Source organism: Crocodylus siamensis, chromosome 3 (assembly GCF_052110815.1).
Source record: "Crocodylus siamensis isolate JL-2025a chromosome 3, ASM5211081v1, whole genome shotgun sequence".
Lineage (NCBI taxonomy): Eukaryota > Metazoa > Chordata > Crocodylia > Crocodylidae > Crocodylus > Crocodylus siamensis.
In genome coordinates this window covers 70,325,087-70,338,803 of record NC_143397.1, presented here as the reverse complement: position 1 = coordinate 70,338,803, position 13,717 = coordinate 70,325,087, and the positions used below count along the sequence as shown (strand labels likewise).

Sequence of the window (13,717 nt, the reverse complement as noted above, 5' to 3'; positions counted from 1 at the left end):
TCTCTTGACAGTGAAGTTTTTAACACAGCTCTAATTGAAACCAGAGCTGCCTTTTTAATGTACTCTAGAAAAGTATTTTTGCAGTGAAGTTAGATAGGCATTTTTAAAAAGCCAGACCTGGTGATGAAAAGAGGGTGCTTCCCCCTCCCCCTCCTCCCCCCAGTGTACTGGAGAAGAAGCAGTTCCTGGTGGATTGGCCTATTAGGCTAGTCATGGTATATTGTGAGGTGCAGAGGAATGCTCTTTCTAATACAAAATCGTTTTTACTCCCCTGGCCTGTAGAAATTGAGCATGTACTCATGATCTTTGTTTTATCTAGCAAATGACCTTGAAAGAGTGTGTTCAGACACTGCCTGAGCTGTTTCTATAATAAATGAACTGTAACTCCATATGCCCAGTTCTGGAGTCTTTCTGCACACTTCAGTGGAAGTCCGTGGAGCGACTGCAGGTATGTTAATATTTGAAGGGTTCTATGTTTTGTCATCTTGAGATGGACCTTTATTATTTCATTCATGCAATTTTTTGTGCAAGTGTGTGATAAGATGCTAGATTTTTAATTAGTTATAATGCTTACACCCATGTTTGTCAAATCCAGGTTTATTTGTTTTGCCCTTATTTGGTGTATATGCTGAAAAGTTGTACTGCATAACTGGTTTAAACAACAGAACCTTTGTTCTAATTTTGGCTGCAGGCAGATCTTAATACTAATGTAAATTATGTTGGACCAAAAGTACTTTTGATGCAGATTCAGAGTTGAATGTTGATTTGCCTTGATTCTGAGAAACTGCATACCTGTCAGCAGTTGAAGAGTAAAATAGGGATAATGAGAAAAAACAACTTCTCTTGAAGAAATTGGGCTATGCATGCTTGTGAAGGGTAAAGTAGAGAAAGTATAAGTGTTTTGCTAAAGAGAAGGGATTCTTCCTTCTGAATAAGGAGAATATTTGGCGGTGTGGACCAATACACTTTTTAATCCTAAAACAACTTTTCCTCATGTTGGGGCCCACTGATCCGAGGTTTATGAAAGGGGGGTGTGGTACAGGGTTGAGGCATGGATGGACCCCCTGGGCTGACAGAAGGCACTAGGGAGTGGGGCAGGAAGTTGGTGTACATAAGGGGAGGAGGGGGTGTTGCCTGTTGCCACCCCCTGTGTTACTCTCCCTGAGCTGATCTGAGGGCAGTGGGGTGCTGCACTTGGCCAGGAATAGCAGCAGTGGTCCACAGATTCCTCCTTCCACCACCTGCTTCCTGCCCACCCTTACCCTGAAGGTCTCCCCCACTGGCCAGGAGAGTAGGTACGGTAAGGAGGAATCTGCACAACGCCACTGTTGTCGCCATCCAAGACCAGTTCTCTATGCAGCTGCTCCCTGCCTTTTGTAGCTGCAGCAAGGCAGAAGTATCTCTGGGACTCCACTCACGCCTGTCTCCACTGGGGACAGCAACAGCAGCAGCAATGGGACGAGCAGGGGTGCAGAACGGGGTCCCCCAACCTCCCCAGTACATACTATAGCAGTTATCCCTTATCTGTCAGTTCTGGAGTTGCTCAGACCATTCACATAGCTGTTATAAAGGAAAACCTTTTATGGTTTCCCTGGGAGTTCTACCTATGTAGTAACTGCAGAAGCACCTTGTCATTAGAGATACTGATATACCAAAGCAGCTAACTACAGGGGCCTATGTTAATTTCAAACACCATTTGAAACTATCTGGAAAAAATCTGATCAAATCTTGTTTGATGTAATGAAATGATGCAAAGCAAGTGGCAACTAGTCCCTTATTTGCTCAGTGAGGGAAGTCAGTCATTGGGGAGAGTTTTCATTTCCAGACTTCCAGTTTGTTTGTTGTAAACAGTTTGTACATATTTGTGTATAGATGTCACTAGATGCATTGAAAAACTTCTGCTGTTAACAATACAAGTTTCTGAATATATGTACGCGTAGGAAACAATGAGCTCTTTCATCTGACACAAAATTACATAGTTTTGAATAGGGCACTCCCATAAATTTGTATCATTTTGCACACATGGAGGTCTGCTTCATATAATCAGATTCTTGGCATTCATGAATTTTTTTTTTTTTTTTTTTTTTTAAATAAGGGCGTCCCTGAATCATTTTTACCTTGTCTAATCTCCTCAGGGGATCTACTCCATTGTGAGCCCTTAAGTTTATGCCAGTGAGAGAGTTGTGGAGTAATTTTGTACATTTTCCCACAGTCACCTTAAGGTGGTTGGCCATTTAAGTTACCTTCCTTCATCTTATGCCACATCAATGGAGAATCTTTATAACCAAGAGAACTGAGCTGCCCATGAGATATTGTATGTGATTTGGCACATTGCCTATCAGTCCTTCCGTAGGTTCTTGTGAGGACATCTTTCCTGTTTTATAACTGCATCTCCACAGCCCTAAAGACACCCAAATCAGTGTGTTCCTGCTGCAGTTCCATGGGTAGTTGAAGAGGGATGTCTCTGTAGCATATGGCTAATTCCCTCTCAGATACGTTTAAAAATTCTTAATGTATTGTCTCTCATTTAACTGGATACAATAGAAATAATTTGAATACAATAGTCTATCCTTATTTACTTAGAATTAGAATAAAAGAATGTATATATAATTTCTTAAGAGCTTCAGCATATCACACTTTTTGTTCTGATGTGGGCAGCACCAACTAATGAAATCTCTAATGCTTCTATATTTTCTTTACAGTTATTGTGTATGTGCTAAAAAGGGTCAACCCTGAAAGCTATTCATGTTAAGATTTTAACTAAAATTAAATTGCCCAATGTATTTGTTGTATTTGTCTTTTGGTTTTGAATGATAAAAGGTTGCAAAAACAGCATAACAAACAAACCTAAGAAAAGTGGCGGGAGGGGGGCAGTCTCTGTTTTATTTTGTATTTTTAAAACTAACTATATACTCTTGTCGTTGTTTATTCATTACATAACAGCAAAATGGGTCACATGAAACTTGCTGCAAGATATCCATCAAATTAAATGGGCTATTATATCCTAAAGTGATATTAATTTTAACCTCATTTATTAATGTAAAGCAAATCATCAAGGCAGAAATAAAAATGGGAGAAACATTTGTTAGTAAATTCAACCTAATGCTCTGGCAGTGTTATAGACGTACCATTAATTACACTGCACTAGTCACAGCACTAAATTATGCAGGGTAAATTTGCTTCTTAATGTTGACCTTAATTTGGCTACTATCAAAAGAATGCTTCATCTTAAAGACCTATCAAAATATTGATTTGAAACCCCATGTATAATTGGGTATTCCACAATTTTAGTGTCTAGCAGAAAAGAATGTTTTGCACCATACTTTGTCATTTTTTGACAATTATTCTTTCAAGAATAAAGAGGATAAAACTGCAGATCAGTTACCTGTTGGCTATGACCAGACCACTACTGAGTGATTACCTGTTTTATCAATGATTTATTTCCCCCTCAGTAATGGTGTAAAGCAAATTCTTATGCCATATGCATTTGATTGCAATTGATAAGGGATTTATGATGTTGAGCATAAATCCATTTTTTGTACTTGCCCTAGTCAGCAGATACTGTGCAACATAAAGCATTATTTGTAATATATTTCATGTATGTGAAGTCTAGGTATGGTGCAGTGTTTTATTGTTCCATTTGGTATGTTAAAAATTATGTGCTGATTTTCTGCCTAGTATTGACTATGGTTTTTCTTTCATCTAGCACTCAGTGTGGGGGATGGGAGCATTTTATGTTCATACATTTTGCTATTATAAGCAAAGTTAAAATTCAAAGAAGAAGACTTTTGTGGGATAATTAAAGTATCTTTTTAATGCATACACACATAAGTGTACATGGACTTGCCCGTGATATTCATAACAAAGGTAAAATTAAATACCACAAAACATTGCACATTTATATGGTATACTGACTGCAAACAGTTATACCGATAAAAGAAACAGAGTAGATATACTAAAATGAAAATAAGATGAAATAATGAACAGGCAATATTGTAGAGAGGTCAGGACACCAGATGGAGAGCCAGAAACTCCCTTTGCAGTTCTGCCCCTGTATAGCAGTATGAATTTGGAAAAGTAATCTGATCAGTCTTTTCTTCTGTGTTCACTTGCATCTTTTTTCTCTCATGTCTGTAAGCTCTTCCAATCAAAGATAGTTCTCCCTATTATATTTGTATAGTGCAGATCACGATGGAGCCACAGTCTTGACCAGGGCTAAATACAACCATAATAAAAAAAATATACATATTAAATGCAAAAAGCTTGTACAAACTCATGTTAGTCTCATTAAAGGTGTGATTGAATCATTAAATACAGAATTAACTAAAATCAATAAATACAAAAACTAAAGTGTTTTTGCTGTATCAAACTGGCTAAGAGTCTCACCTTGTGTATATTTTCTAATAGGTGAAATAGGGACAATATTCTGCTTTTGCCTTATGTGAGTGATCACACTAACTGCATTACTACTCAGCTAAGTAAGGTGAACAGGAATTGGCTCTAAATCAGAAATATATTCAATGCCAATTCATAGAGTCATAGGGTTTAAGGACAGAAGGGGTCATTACATCATTTAGTTTTTCTTCTAGGACATCACAGACCATGACATCTCAGCAAGTTACCTTCATATTGGGCCCAGTAATTTTGGTTAGACTAAAACAGGACTGAAGATATGGCTAAAGCATATCTTACGGATACGTGCTGCTGCAAGAATCTTGGCTTGCAGATTTCACTTTCTCTGAGCCAAATTCAACATTGCATCAACACAGATAACTCTTTAAGTTTTGTTGGTGATTTCCTGTGTTTAACTGGGCAAGTGTTACCTTGGCTTCATTTGGCTTTTGTCTTGTTCCAGACCCTGGCTGAAGTGGCTGTCAGAATAGGGCACGCTTTAGGAGTTCTTTCTGAGTTAATGGTACTGTGCCTGAGAATGGTTAGAACCAAGGTGGGAGGAGGAGATGTAGTCATTTCTGACATCCATCTTGGGGAGAAGTAGACTGTGAGACGCTGGGAACCAGGAGGTAGGCGTACTCTCAATAGGATAATGAACTTCTTGTCTTATAGGACCAGTGGTGTCCCCCAATGCTCCATCCTTGGACCTATACTCTTTAGCATCTTTATTAACAATGTGGACATTGATGACTTTCAATATGGAAAAATGAAAGGTACTCCACCCTGGGAGAAAAAACCCACATCATGCTTATAGGCTCGGCAATGCTACACTTGCTAGCACCACGGCTGAAAGTGACTTTGGGGGTCATGATTGACCACAAGGTGAACATGAGCCACCAATGCAAGGTAGCAGCTGGTAAAGCGAGCAAAACTCTGGCTTCCATCCATGGATGGTTCTCAAGCAGATCTCAGGATGTACTCAGCCTTGGTGAGGCTGCAGCTGGAGTACTGCATCCAATTCTGGGCTCCACAATTTAAAAAGGATGTGGAAAAGCTTGAGAGAGTCCAGAGGAGAGCCACGCACATGATCAGATGGCATGAGAACAGGCCTTATGATGGGATGCTGAGAGCCACAGGACTCTTCAGCCTGGAAAAGTGCAGGCCCAGAGGTGACTTAGTGGCTGCCTATAAGTATATAAGGGGTGTACATCGGGATCTGGGGGAATGCCTGTTCACCAGGGCACCCCAAGGGATAACAAGGTCACAAATTCCTCCAAGACTATTTTAGGCTGGACATAAGGAAAAACTTCTTTACTGTCCGAGCTCCCAAGGCCTAGAATAGACTGCTTCCAGAGGTGTTGCAAGCACCTACTCCAGGCTCTTTTAAGAAACATTTGGATGTCTATCCTGCTGGAATCCTTTGACCCGAGCTGACTTCTTGCCCTAGGACAGGGGGGCTGAACTCGATGATCTTCTGAGGTCCCTTCCAGCCCTAGTATCTGTGAAAAGTCTGTGAAATGTAATGGAAAAAGTTTCCTTTTTATGTATTGTTTTAAAGTTTTGTCTCATTTAAAGGTTCTGCCACTTCTCCCTCAGTCACCAGTGAGTGTATCCATTATTGGGTTTTTCTATTGGCTTTCTGATTCTGAGAACAATGAGTCTATACAGCACCTCTTTCAGCCTTTAGGAGAGAACTGTCTGAGTGGGGGTGATCAGGTCCATTCATCTCTATTCTGTATGCAGCTGAACACTTTCTTATTCCCTGAAAGGTGTCCTCAAACTCTTCCTCACTTGTTTTGGTCTCCTGCCCCTGAATAAATTGCTGCTGAATTCTGACATTGATTTCTACATTCTTGGTCACAGAGAGCAGACATGATTTAGTGTTGTTATTTAGCCAGGAGGCTTTTCCTATGCCTCTCCTGCCTCTCAGCACTCATTTATCTGCTTTCTGAACTCTGTTGTATTTCTGTATTTAATTCTCTGATGGTGGCAAATAGTTTAAAACTGTTAAGTGCAACTGTGACTTTGAGGCCATTGTGTTTAGTTATTTACACTTTGCTGTGGGCACTGGCAATATGTTGCCTTCTTTTCATCCTGCTGCTGCATCAGATTATTGTGTTAAGTTGTGTTTATGTGCATTTTGGGGTATATTTTCATATTAGTGTATAGCTATGGCAAATATCTTGTTAATGTAAAATCAATGTGTAGACTTTAACCTCATTAAATTCCATTTTTTTATGTGTTAATGCAAGAATATTATATGTAAATCATGCAGAGAGTTTACTGCATTAATGGAACTGATGACAGTAATGCATGTGAAATGTGCCTTCAAGACCCACTTAAATAGTTAATCTGATTTAGGTTATTTTAACCAATTGTATGTTTATTAAACAACTGAAAATGAAGTGCAATCTAGAAAAAACAAATTTAAATTTGTAAGTATATTACATATGAAATACTTCATAATTATTATAATAAAGTATCATTTGTAGAATTAATTGAATGAGTACTAAGAACTGGAGGGGATTAGGAAGTAAATATTAACAGGAAAAAAATTGAAATTCATGTTTGACCTCCTACAGCACTCAATACTTCATCACAATTTGGCACTGGCCCTTTTCATCAGCTTTCAGTGAGAAATTTGAGCTGTAGTCCCCATCAGAGGTTAACCTAGGGACTGTTTGTTCCAGGATTTCCTATGTGTTTTTTACTATTTGCCTAGACAGTTTTTAAAAACATTACTTTATCTGCACCCTCCAGTAGCTCCTTGAACTTTTGCATGGATTTCTTACCTTGTTAAAACTAGGTTTATTTTTCGTATAACATATACTCAGCCGGCTTGTCTACACATGCATTTGATCCAAGATCAGTTTACTTGCAGGTAAACTACATGCAAATAACTGCTTCTGGAAAGGCATCTACATGTGCACAGATGTGGCAGCACATTTGCTGCTCTTAGCACCAAACTGCTGCCACTTCCTCCAGCCCTGCAATGAGCCTCTGCAGCCACCAGGGGGCACTTGAAGCTCTGACTACAGCTGCCAGCAGCAGACAGCTATCTTGAAAAGCCATCCTTGCTCTCTGCCCTGTGGTCAACCACTTCACTGGCCAGGAGTAGCATGCACAGTGCAGGGGCAGTATGTGGCAGCTCTCTCCTCACTGCCACTGGCTCATAGCTGTCTGGGCTCTACCAGCTCCTTGACATGCAGTAACTGCCTGCTTGGCTGCAGCACATCATCCCAGGGCTGCTGCTGCCTTGCGCCTGCAGCCTGGACCTCAGCCAGCTGGATGGACTCTGGCAGGAGGCCAACAACAGGCTGCTGGATGCCACCACTGGGGCTGCCCTCGCCCTCCTAGGCCTGCAGCCCCACTGCCTCTGGGCCCACTAGGCCAGCCAGGATGGGTGGCTGCACAGCATTCAGCAGATCTGGGATGACAAGCAGTGACTGGAGGTGTTCTGGATGACCCAGGCCACCTTCTGGGATCTCCTGGGGCTACTCTGGCCACACCTGGAGTGGCAGGACACCAACATACAGCAGGCCTTGTCCATGGACATCCAGCTGGCCCTTGCGCTGCTCCAGTTGGCCATGCCCACCAGCCTCTGCTATGTGGGCCATCTCTTTGGGGTGGGCAAGGCCACAGCTGGGGATGTCATCCTTGAGATGTGCAGCACCCTCCAGGATGTGTTGGGGCACATGGTGCTCCAGATGCATGACTCCCTAGTGGTGCTGATAGGGTTCCATGCCTGGGGCTTCTCCCAGTGCATTGGGGCCCTGGACAAGACCCACATCCCTATTACTTTCCTGCCCCATTATGACCACCCCTACTACAGCCAGAGACACTTTCACTCAGTTGGGCTCCAAGCCATCATTGACCACTGCAGCACCTTCATGAATGTGCTGACTGTGTGGACAATGTTCACAATGTACACATGTTCTGCAACTCTGGCCTGCAAGCCCTGGTGGAGAGCAGCTGCTTTGTGCTAGGGGTGCTGGGCACCATGGTGGTCCCACCCTTTCTCACTGGGGACCCTCCTACCTGCTTCTGCCCTGGCTCATGTGGCCCTACACCAGCCATCTGGACTTCCAGAAGGCTCATTTCAACTGGTACCTGGGCTAGACTTGTGCCCTGGTGGAGTGTGCCTTTGTCTGCCTCAAGGGAAGCTGGTGCACCCTCACCTCCTGCCTCAGGTTTGCTGAGAACATCCTCCCCTGGATCATCATTGTAATCTGTGTGCTGTATAACATTTGTAAGGCCCAGGGAGAACTCTTCCATGAAGCCTGGGTGGAGGAGGTATGGCGGGTGGAGGACGCCTCACAGCAGGAGCACCATTTGTGGCAGTGACAGCTGTGGGCTCCCCCACTCCCACCCGTGCCAAGGCTCCAGGCAAGCAGCATACCTGCCACCAGGGGCCAGGGCACTGGGTGTGTGAGGCACTGGTCAACCTACTTTTACCTGCACTCTCTGCTGTTGCCCACCTAGACAGCTTCCCATGGACCCCCACTCCTCCTGCCAACCCCCTTCCTTCCTTGAGTTACTCTCAATATGAGGATGATGTCTGCTGGGAGCGGGGCAGGAGGGAGGGTCAACCACTTCACTGGCCAGGAGTAGCCCTCCCAGGGAGTACTTCAAGGCAGACATTGGGGTGCAGGCAGGTTTCCAGGACAACAGAGAAAACAAGACAGTTAGCAGACACCTGCAAGTGATCAGCTGACTGGACGTAGGCAGGATCCTGGGAGCATTTAAGTCTAAGGCTGCAGCTGGCAGGGGAGTCTGTCTCTGGCAGTTGCTGGGGAGGGAGCTCCTGCCTAGAAAGGACACCCAGGCATGCTTGACTGTCTGTTTCACTGCCTACAGATGTAGTGAGGCTCTGGGAGCTCACAAAGTACCCTGGCAGGGAGGCATGCTATACTAGTTGTATATAGTTGCCCTCTTAAAGGGGCAGAGGGTATACTATACCCTGCATGGAGGAATGCTATACTAGAGGGCAAATATTTGCCCTCTTAAAGGGGCAGAGGGATGTTTCTATTGTCATTATTATGCTGTAGCCCAGGGGCTTGTGTTTATGTTGCTTTTTGAGCCGGTAGCTTGGGCTGGGACTATAACGGGCAGTTTTGGAGGTCTCATTAGTAACTGTGAAGCATGTGATTGCCTTGATCTCTTACCAGGGGTGGGCTCAAAGCCTAAAGATAAAGATACAGCCCAGTGAGGGGCAGTAAAAGGCTACAGAGCTTATAGGAGCCAGGGACCCGGTGCATGAGAGGGGCACAATGAGACGGTGTTTAGAGACCTGATGCCTGAGACGGGCACACAGAGATGGAGGCCAAAAGTATGCTTCCTGGGAGGGGCCCAGTGATATAGGGGCTAAGGCCGGTACCAGAAGAGTGTGGTCCTCATGGTCCGACAGAGGTCAGGGACCCTGAGGGTGAAGGCAATAGATTGAAGTTAGTGCCCCCAAAGCCAGGTCTGGCATGGTGGGCCTAGGCAAACTGACCTAGTGAGATTGAAAGGGGTGGAGGCTGGGGAAACCAAGGCCCCAACAGAGGGAACAACATTGGTGTAACACGCTTGGGGCAAGGTATAAGGGAGGACAAGGAGCCATACAATTTTCCCCTAAGGCTACAGGTGCCCTACAGGGGCCTAGTCATGCTGGGAGTGATCTTTTAAGATGGAGGATGGGAATGAGACCTTGGTGGGGAGAACTAATAGGACTGAGACTCACTCTGAGGCCTATTGGTAGCCTCCCTTAAACACTCTTTAATAGTAAGATCAAGACATAGTGGATGACTGAACTAGAGAAAAGAGGCCATAGAATATGAGTCAGACAGGAGTCTCAGTTTCACTGAAAGATGTCATGGCTGCCCCAGTGGTTGTGACTTGTTACAATGGGTTTTAATATGGCTGAAGAGTCCAATCCATGCTTTGCAAGTTTTTCCACAGGTATGACAGGTGGTGCCTTGTGGGGGGAGGGGGAAGAGTACAACTGTAGGCCAGGATGTTCTGCACTTTGCTTCCTCCTCTGTCATTTCTCAGCTTCCTGAGTAAGATGGTTCTCTTCAAAGTGGGCTGTAGCTTGATGTATGGTACAGTGCCATTAAGACCTGTTACCAGCTAGTATTTCCCAGTTGATGCCATCCTTCTTAAGGTATGCTTTCAGGGTGTTCTTATAGCAGTTCTGTCCTCTGTGGGTCCTCTTACCATGATTCAGTTGAGACGACTTGCTTTGGGAGACAAGTATCGGCCATCTGAACACAGTGGCCAGCCCAGTGGAGTTGATGTTTCACAATTTTTGCCTCATTGCTGGTTATGTTAGCTGCAGAAAGGATGCTGGCATTGGTGTGGTGGTCTTCCATCTAATGTGAGGGATCTTCCTGAGGCAGCACTGGTGGAACCATTCCAGGCACTAAGATGGCTTTGATATGTCAGCCATATCTCACATCCATGGAAGAGTGTGGGGATAACCCGTGCATTGTAGACAAGGATCTTAATTTCCACCTGCAGATCTTGGATGGCAAAGACACAGTGAAGCAGCTTTCCAAAGGATATGCTGGCACAGCATATGGGGTAGGAGAGTGTGGGGTAGACCATGCAGTGTTGGGGGGGTCCATGAAGGAGACCTATGGTGTGCAGCTTGTAAGGAACACAGGGCAGGCCACACGTTTTGCCTCCCCTGCCTGCCCACGCCCAGCCACTGCCCTCACCCCACCCTACTTAACTTTAGCTTTAGCTTTAGCTCTTGCTCCAGCCCCTGTGGCCCTGACCTAGCTGTGCCTGAGGCTGCTGCCTCTGCTTCTGCCTGGCCAGGTTAGGACTGGGGCTGAGGTGGGGCTGCCACTGCTGCTGACTATCCTGGAGTTGGAACCATAGCCACCCAGAAGTTAAGCAGAGAGGGGGTCAGGCACTGGGGGAAGGTGACAGAGGTCAAGAGGTCAGGCACAGGGGGTAGCAAAGGATGGGGAAGCAGGCAGGATCAGGGCACTCACCAAGGACAGGTAGAAGCAGGGCAGGCACACACACACACAGGGAACAAGGGCCTTGGAGAAGGAGGCACATGTTTTGGGGGTGGCACTGTGGGGGGAAAGTGGCAGGAGGGACAGGCACTTGGCAGAGAAAAATGGGCGGGTGGACAGGAGGCAGGGGGCACAATGGGGTCAAAGGGTAGGGGCAGCCAGGAAAAGCAAAGGGTGGGGATACATGGGACAGGGGACATGCCCCCCACTGCTGCTTTGTGGGGATGAATTTAAGATGCACCCATCCCATAATTTGATTCTATACAAGAAAAATTATAATAAATTTAGAATTTTTCACATATAGAATCTAATTATTGAGGGGTCATCTTAAATTCGAGGTTGTCTTGGATATGATTAAAATACATCTTTTGTATAATTGGTATCCTGTCAATAATTTTTTTAAAAATCTATTTTTTAATCTGGAGAAACAGGGTTTGTTTGGGTTTTTTTTAAATTACTTCAGAGGAATTACATTTATCAGGTGAAATTAAATAAGCCAGCTGAGTAGCTAAGTTGAAAACTGTTGGTTTGATTTATCTACAGTTGATGGATAGGATTCATATGAGTTTGTCACTCACCACAGAAAATTCTCAATTAGCATCATGAATGTGTTGATGAACTAATCAATCAGCCTTTCACATATCCTTAAGAACTACAGCAACAATATCAAGAATTTAATTGTTAAAAATGATTAAACCATATCAGTTCCTCAAACTACACGCTTAAAGAAAAGAAGTCATCTCAGAAACCTATTAAATCATGTTTGTCATCTTTAAATACATTCAATTTAAATCATGAAAATATTAGCATTTTTGTTTCAAAATCAAGATGTTCAGCATGCTATATACCACAGCTCAGGGATAGCTATTTAGGCCAGTCATAGGTATTCCTCACTTATAATTTAAGATAAATGTTACTGATGAGGAAAAGTACTGGAGCAAGCAAAAATAAAGTTAGGCCATAATAAGGAGCATAAGTAAAGGCCGAAAAACAAAGGGACCTTGAGATAAACTTAGCAGGAGACAGCTGGAGAAAACACGTTTAGTTTAGCAAGACTCCAGGGTGATTTATTGTCAGACTGCCAAGAATGTATTCAGGGGGAGGCTTCTGTGTGTCTTTTTCTCACAAGCATATAACAGAGCCTGTGCTCTGCAGCTACAGAGAATTAGCCGCCCTTGCTGCTTCTCCTGTGGCCATGAAAAATAAAGCACTCTGTTAGCCAAGCAGTGATCCTGTCGTGATTTCCACATCATCTTGGGGGCTCATCTGGGATGTGTCCTTACACAGACCGCCTCGAGTAGGACCCTCGTCTCGGCGCTTCGACTCCATTGCTCTGAGAAGGCTCTCCTCGACCCAGTTCTTTGGCTCTGCGGCTTTGACACCCTGGACCCTGGTCTGTCATCTGCCTGCTTGGCTCTGAAGGAAAAGTCCCTGGCCAGGGTGAGTACCTGTCTGTTTTGGTGTCTGTAAGTCCTAGGCGTGACAATGGGTAGTGGGACCTCTAAGGTCCCACAGCAGGATCCTGCCTGGTTCATGCATCTAAAATATGGGCCCCGGTAAACTCAATACTTAGCAAAATGGAATCAGTATACCAATGATGACCCTAAGTTACACTGGCCCTTAGATGGGTCCTGGGATCAGCAAATTCTCAAATACCTCTGGGGAAATTTGGAAAGCAAGCACCCCGTTCAAATGGAAGCCTGGTACCTATGGGAAGACGAATCCAAAAAGCTACATAAGTAGCTTATGGCTTCCTACAAGGAGAGTGAGGAAAAATTTAAGAAACAGATTGATCACCTTCAGAACCAAGTTAAGGATTTCCAATGCCAGGGGCCAACCCCACCTGCCCCTTGTTCACCACATCTGGCTAGGCTATACCCTGTCGTGCCTCCACCACCAGATGATCCACCTCAAGATGACCTGTTGGATCATTGGTTTCTGCCCCCACTGCTGCCTCTGGCCCCTGTCCCGCCACAGCTCACTCCGGCCTTTGCTACGCTGCCGGTTGCTGGTCCTGCGGCCTCAGGCGCTGCTGCATCCTCACTGATTTTTCCGATAACTCTGCCGACGCTTGCTTCTGGCTCATTGCCTCCTGTTACTACTCTCACCTTTAATTCTCCCAAGGGGGACCAATTTGAGTTTACTGTCCCCCTAGACCCTGTAGATGGGTGGACCATAGATTCGGCTGCCCTAGACCAACATGACTCCCCGATTAGATTGACTCTGTGGAATTGCCGCAATGCTACCACTGACATAGACACAAAGGGAGCCACTGTAAAAAAGATTACTACTCATCGGGGTGGAAACCTTGCTGT

At 44.5% G+C, this 13,717-nt stretch overlaps 1 long non-coding RNA gene across 1 annotated transcript in view; it reads left to right on the top strand.

Annotated features, from left to right (window-relative positions):
- Positions 1-327: 327 nt before the first annotated feature.
- Positions 328-13,717, top strand: part of LOC149868378 (uncharacterized) — a 32,940-nt gene continuing 19,550 nt past the window's right edge. Inside the window, exons 1-2 of the long non-coding RNA XR_016440983.1 lie at positions 328-448; positions 12,690-12,842. This is a non-coding gene — a long non-coding RNA (uncharacterized LOC149868378). The remainder of the gene's footprint in view (positions 449-12,689; positions 12,843-13,717) is intronic.